The 7,408-nt window shown below is 39.5% G+C and overlaps 1 pseudogene; it reads left to right on the plus strand.

Moving 5' to 3' along the window:
- The first annotated feature begins 2,341 nt into the window (after positions 1–2,341).
- Positions 2,342–6,931, plus strand: LOC101400079 (small ribosomal subunit protein uS2 pseudogene; annotated as a pseudogene).
- Positions 6,932–7,408: the final 477 nt, after the last annotated feature.

A 7,408-nucleotide genomic window follows, 5' to 3' on the forward strand; every position in this document is an offset into this window, starting at 1 on the left:
CTTTTTATTTTGTTGTGAGGAAGATCAGCCCTGAGCTAACATCCATGTCAATCCTCCTCTTTTTGCTGAGGAAGATCGGCCCTGAGCTAACATCTGCTGCCCATCTTCCTCCTTTTTTTTTTTTTGCCCCCTTTTTCTCCCCAAAGCCCCAGTAGATAGTTGTATGTCATAGTTGCACATCCTTTTAGTTGCTGTTTGTGGGACACGGCCTCAGCATGGCCGGACAAGCAGTGCGTCCATGCGCAGCAGGGATCCGAACATGGGCCGCCCGTAGCAGAGCGTGAGCACTTAACCGCTAAGCCACAGGTCTGGCCCCAGAGAGGCGTTGTTCATATCTTCACTCTTAATACCAAATGGGTGATAATTTCAGATCTAAAAAAATCATGTGACCGTGTGTTTAAGTGGATAAGTTCACATAGGTACTGCAGGCTGAATTTCCTTTTAATAAAAGTGAAATGGTTGTTTGGAAACCATTATCACGTACTAGAAAAATTACAGGCTTTGGAACCAGGGAAACATTAATTCAAATTCCATTTTGAATTTGAAATTTCCCATATACTAGCTACTTAGCCTTGTCACCTTTGGCAAAATGAAGAAAATAATGCCACCTTACAGCTTTATTGAGAGGATTAAAAGATAATGCATACAAAGCATCCGAATCACTGCCACAGAATAGATGGAAAATAAATGTAACTTCCCTTTGCTTTTTTCTCATCAGTAGATAAAACCATTAAACATTATTTTTCTAATCCAGAAATAATTTAAATGTATGGTGCATGAAGATTTTAACTCACTCAGCCTTTAGTGGTTTCTTATTCTTTCATTAAATTGGAAAGACTAATAATACAAAACACTATACTATTTTAAAGTAAAGCAAACAAAATTGCAGGCATAAAAAGGGAAACATTTTTCTGATGTACTGTACTGGTTGTTACCCAAGCAGTATTGAGTTTGGATTCAAAAACAACATTTTGAAAAACTCAAAGCCAATCCTTTGGGGAAAAAAAAAAATCAACGATATATTGTAGACATAGCGATTTCAGTTATCATTCATATTAGATGGGAAACCATGTGGAAGAAATAGGGTAAATACTATTTCAATAGCTTAGGTCTTAGAAATAAAATGTACCGATGGAAATGACACCTATGAGAGTTAATGAAACACTAGGACACCTTTATTGTGGAAACACTCCAGAAAAGAAATGGAATTGAATATCACACTTGTGCCATCAAAATGTAATTTTCAAAGTAGTCAGCAAATCACATACCTGAATTTTGTTCTCAAATTTTGGGTAGGAGAGCACTAATCAGAACATAAGATTCTCAGAAACAGTTCCACACAGTCCTTATCAACATATCAACCATTGTTCTGATAACAGGAGGTCCTAAATGAGGTCTGTTGAATATATAGGCACATACTTAACCTCGATAATTAATACTGATTGAAAAGAGTTGGTACTGTGGACCTTTGAAAGTTTCCTAAAACATATCCTCAAGATACCACACAGCACATAGTTTTTCCCAAAAAGTATTGATGGAAGCATTTACTGATGTTTTACAAATTTTCTTGTTTGTTTGTCTCTGTACAGATCAGAAAGAATGATGAGTTCATTTAGGATATTAATTGGAACCCCTGCAGAACTTATAATTTCATTGTTTTATCTTAACCAAAAAATGTTTTCTGCTTAAATATTATCACTTTCTTAGTCTTCTTAACTTTTTTCCTTATTTCAGTCATCAGCACTAGCAATTGACTTTTTCTTTAAACATAGGGACACATGTTTTACACAAAGAAAAAATGTTTTTAACCAAGTAATTTGTCTCTCACGAATATTAGTGCATATGGAACAAAGAGTAAATGCATGGCCAGATTGAGATGCAAATAGTAGGTGATTTGGGAGTTAACTCTGTAGCCAATGGCCTGTATAGTGCATGGGATTTAAATATGAACTTTATTTCAATTCTACACGACAGTATCTCATGGGCCTTTACATTCTCTTTCAAGGAGGTAGAATCAGAAATAACATACTAAGATTTGCTTTTGGTTTAATGACAACATATTAGTAAAATTCAATGAGATAATGATGAGCACATTTGCCAATTGAGAAAGCACTTATCTGTACTTAATTTTCCTAAGAAACCAACAAACTATATGCAGTTGTTATTACATTTTGCTTTTCTTATACAGAATTGCACCCTTCGATTATTTTTTCTCAAATTGTTTAAAGAAACTCTTACGCCCAGTTCTAAATAGATGTTGTTATGGAATACAAGGAGATATGATTTAACCCACAATAGTGTGCTAATTCCTCTACTTCAGCAATCCAAACATGATTCTGAGATGGCCATACCCTTTAAAGGTAAGCCTTTCTGCCAAGGCAACTGTTGCCTCATTTCAATGTCTTCCCGGTTACTGGGTATATTGGATGTATTCCTGCTGTCACACTATTTGTCTCGATTTTACCCATTATTTTAGTTATTCTTATTTCACCATACCTTGCTCCTAATAACTGGCTTGTTTTCATCCTATAGTTCATATTTTTTTTATTCAAAATGTATATGTTTCTTTTCCATTAGTCTCCATCCATTCTCACATATCTCCTGGGGTTTTCTGGTCTTCCTACCATCGTTTTAAATAATAACTAATTGTAAAATAGTTTACTAGGTTACAATTGATTAGAAAGTAATTTCTTATTTCTTTTATACTCTTTAAGACAGTACGATAGCAATTAAAATAATCTCGATATAATTTACAGTTGGCCTTGCTGCCAGAATATGAAAATCCTAAAATACTCAGAATTCAATACACAACTGTGAAGATTTCTACGACTGTCTATATGACACAGATTTTTATAGACTATAATAATATAGGATACCCTAAGGGGTACAATTACTTATGGAGCACCTACTCTGTTCCAGGCATTATCATATAGTTAGAAGTTACAAAGAAATAATGGCAGTGAATATCTCTGATTTCAAAAATTCAAAGAGTTTGCAGAGGGTTCAGTCAGGTGATGAGTCAAGCAGAAAGTCCCCCTTTTATTCTCTCTTAATTCACTCCAATAAGCTTTTGCTCCCATTACTCAATCAAAAATCTTCTCAGCATTAACATTAGTGACCTTCATATTGTTAAATCCAATGCTATTCCCAGGCTTCCTCCTACCTATCAAAAGCATCTGGCAGAGTTGGTTATTTCTTTCTCCCTAATACTCTTTCATCATTTGTCTCCTTGGACACCACACTCATTTTGTTTTCCTCCTTCTCTATAACACACCTTCTTAGTCTCAACTGTTGATTTCTCCTTTTTTCCCTGATCTCTTCAAGTGGAAGTACCCCAGGTCTCAATTAGTGAGGCTTTTCTTCCCTCCCCTCCCCTCCCCGTCTCTCTCTTCTCCTCCTCTCTCCTCTTCTTTCCTCCCTTCCCCTTCCCTGCCCTCCTCTCTTGTTTTTCTATCTACATATATTCCCTTGGTGATCTTATGTAATCTCATGGTTGCACAAATCAATTCTGTGTTAATGACTCTCAAATTCAAGTTTCTAACCCAGATTATTCCCTTGAAATTCAGACTCATCCAACCGTCAACTCAACATCTTCAGCTTAATGTCTCCTAGAAACATCACACTTAATATTAAGAAAATAGAATTCCTGAGCTTTCTCTGAAAGCCCATTCCACTTATAGCCTTCTTCATCTCAGCTGATAGCAAGTCCAATCTTTCCTTTTTGGGGACCAAAAACACTGGTGTCATCCTTGATTCCTGTCTTTTTCTCACACCCGTTACAAGGTGCCAGGAAATCTGATGACTCCAGAATCTGACCACTTCTCATCACTTCCATGGCTGTCTTCTTGATCTGAACAACCATCATCTACTTGGATTCTTGTGCTCTGTATTCCTGCCCTGTTATTTTACAGTCTGTTCTCAATACAGAAGCAAGAATGAATTTCTCCAATGAAGTTAGATCATGCCAAGTCTGTGCTCGGTGTCTTGCAGTGGCTCACATTTTACTCAAGGTAAAAGTCAAGGGTTTTACTGTGGCCTACAAGACTTCACACAATCTTATTCTTGCTACCTCTAGCACAGCAGTTTTCAACTGAGGGTGATCTTGCCCCACAGGGGATATTTGGCAATTTTTGATGGTCACTGCTCAGGAGGGAGGGGGAATGCTACTATTATCTAGTGGATAGAGAACAGGGATGTTGCTAAATATCCTACAATGCCCAAGATAGCCTCTGGGCTATTCATGTACAGAGAAATATTGGGTCTAAAATACCAGCACTTTTGAAACCCAGATGTAGATCCTCATTTTCAAAGGTTCTCCTCTTCTCTCTCTCAACTCCAACACTGATGTTCTTGCTGACCTTTGGAAACACAGGGATGTGAAGACCTCACAGCCATTTCACTTTCTTTTCCCTCAGCCTGAAATATCTGCCTCCTAGAAATTTGCATGATTTGTTCCTTTGCTTCCTCCCCTCTCTGTTCAAATGTCATGTCTCATCGAGTCCCTCTCTGATCACCTGATACAAATTAGAATGCCCGGCACTCCTTCCCTAAGCAGTCCATATAGGACTCATTACCATCAGATATTCTCTAAGTGGTATTATTTGTTTATTGTCTGTTTCTCCTCACTAGAATGTAAACTCCAACAGGGTGGGAGTTTTTGTCTGTTTTGTTCACTGCTTTTTCCTCTAGAGCAATGCTGGCACACAGAAGATACTCAATAAATACTTGTAGAAATAATCATAACATAATGCAACAAAGTGGAGGATATCAACAGGGTCTTCTGATCGCATATAGGATGAACACTGAACCCAGACATTGGCTGAAGCAATCTTGGAACAGAAGGGTAATTCTGATTTGTTTGGCCAAAAGGGTGGTGCTTGCCTCTGTGTATTTTAAGTGGAGGGCACAGCATGGTCAGAGGCTGTGCAGTTGGAGGAAGTGTGTTCCCTTGGAGAAACAACAGGATTAAAGCCTCAGAGGGCATAAAGTAAGTCGAAAGAGATCAAGTGGGAGAGTTAAGCAGGGGAAGGAACGTGCAGGGCACCCTAAGCTACTGGAAGTCTGGCCGTTCCTTGTGTGCAGTGGGAAGGAGGGGATCAGCCATGTAAACATTTTAAGTTGAGGAGTAACCTCATCACATCTGAAGTTCAGAATGGTCAGAATTGCTGTGAAACGGAGGCTGAGATGGAGGAGAGGCAATTTTGAAAGGAAAATCAATTAGGAGACAGCTCTAGTACTTAGGAGGAGAGATGATCATGTTTTTAAAAATTTTAATTCCTGTACATATTCTTACTTAAAAAAATTTCTAAAATAAATCTATATTACTTTTAATACGAAAGTAGATTGCTTTAGATTTAAATACTTTGTAGATTTAAGTAAAAAAAGCGAGAAAAATGAAAATGGGGGGCTGGCCTGGTGGCATGGTGGTTAAATTTGCATGCTCCTCTTTGGTGGCCCTGGGTTTGCAGGTTCAGATCCCGGGCATGTACCTACACACTGCCCATCAAGCCATGCTGTTGTGGTGTCCCACATACAAAATAGAGGAAGATGGGCACAGATGTCAGCTCAGGGACAATCTTCCTCAGCAAAAAGAGGAAGATTGGCAACAGATGTTAGCCCAGAGCCAACCTTCCTCACCAAAAAAAAAAAAAAAACTGAAAATTGTACTATATACCTATATATCTTGGAGGTATAATACTAAAATGTATTTTCTTTGAAATTAGATATTCTCATTAGTCACTGATTTAATGAAACTCAAGTTTTCTTGTGGCATTTCTGGTGGGATGAGGTTCCTCACTTTCCTTTACATTTGCTTTTGTTTCCTTGTTTGCTGATTGATGTGTGTTTGTGTGTGCGTATGTGTGTGTGTGAGAGAGACAGAGACGAGAGAGAAAAAAAGAGAGAAAGACAAGGAAAGAGAGAATGTTTTGTTTCAAATTAAAGTGATGTTTTTTCTGTTCTTATTTCATTGGCTTTCATGCTGCTGGTAACACTTTGGTGCTTAAAAAACAAACTCACCTTTCCACGCTCTCCAGAGAGGGGTCCATATGGCATTGTCCTGTGTTCCCGTGGTAACTTAAGGGAAACTTGCACAAAGTCTGGAGGAGGAGGATGTCCTCAAATTCCCTGCAGCAGGAATCCACCTACGTGGCACCAACCTTGACTTCCTAATGGAACAGTACACCTACAAAAGGGGAAGTGATGGCATCTACATCATAAATCTGAAGAGTACCTGGGAGAAACTTCTGCTGGCAGCTCATGCCAATGTTGCCATTGAAAACCTGGCTGATGTCAGTGTCATAGCCTCCAGGAATATTGGCCAGCAAGCTGTGCTGAAGCTTGCTGCTGCCACTGAGGCTACTCCTGTTGCTGGCCAGTTCAGTCCTGGAACCTCCTCTAAACAGATCCAGGCAGTCTTCCGGGAGCCAAGACTTCTGGTGGTTACCGATCCCGGAGCTGACTACCGGACTCTCACAGAGGCGTTTATGTTAACCTGCCTGCCATTGCTGTGTGTAACCCGACTCTCCTCTGCGCTATATGGACATTGCCACTCTGTGCAACGACAAGGAAGCTCACTCAGCGGGTCTGATGTAGTGGATGCTGGCCTGGGAAGTTCTGCGTGTGCGCAGCACCATCTCGCATAAACACCCACAGGATGTCAGGCCTGATCCCTACTTCTACAGAGATCCTGACGAGATTGCAAAGGAAGAGCAAGCCACTGCTGAAAAGGCTGTGACCAAGGAGGAGTTTCAGGGTGGATGGACTGCTTCAGTTCCTGAGTTTATTGCTACTCAACCCGAGGTCACGTGGTCCCCTCTGTGGCTATCCAGTAGTCCCCTACTGAAGACTGGAGCGCTGAGCAGCCACCCAAGACTTGTCTGCAGCCCCCACTGCTCAGGCCACTGAATGGGTAGGAAAAACCACTGAGTAGTCTTATGCTGTTCTTCCCAAGTCTCTTAAACAGAAAACGGAAATAAGGTTGATGGACAAAAATGGTTTCTGAAAAAAAACAAATGAACTCAAACAATATAGCTCTTCTAGCAACCTGTGAATTGCTAGGCTAAATGGACTACTAACAAATCTCTCTTCCAAAAACTCCCTGTTTACTGGACCACTTATTAATGAACTGACTTTAGTTGATAAATCATTCAGATTACAAAGAAGTCTCACTCAACGTTTGGGTTTAGAATTTTCATCATAGCATTTATTAATACTTGGAATGATCGTATGTGTTTTGTTTGCTTTGTTTCATGGTTAGTTAGGTGAGTTAGGTTTCGACTCGTCTGTCTCCTTTTCTAGAATGAAAGCTGCTTTCAGTCTTTGTCTCATCTTTGGACCCAGAAGAACGCCTAGTACAAAGTGCCTGCTTCCATGAGTAAGTTTTGGCTGACTGAATGACTATTTTGAT

This window comes from Ceratotherium simum, chromosome 28, assembly GCF_057802395.1.
Source record: "Ceratotherium simum simum isolate JZ-2026a chromosome 28, ASM5780239v1, whole genome shotgun sequence".
In the NCBI taxonomy this organism is placed as follows: domain Eukaryota; kingdom Metazoa; phylum Chordata; class Mammalia; order Perissodactyla; family Rhinocerotidae; genus Ceratotherium; species Ceratotherium simum.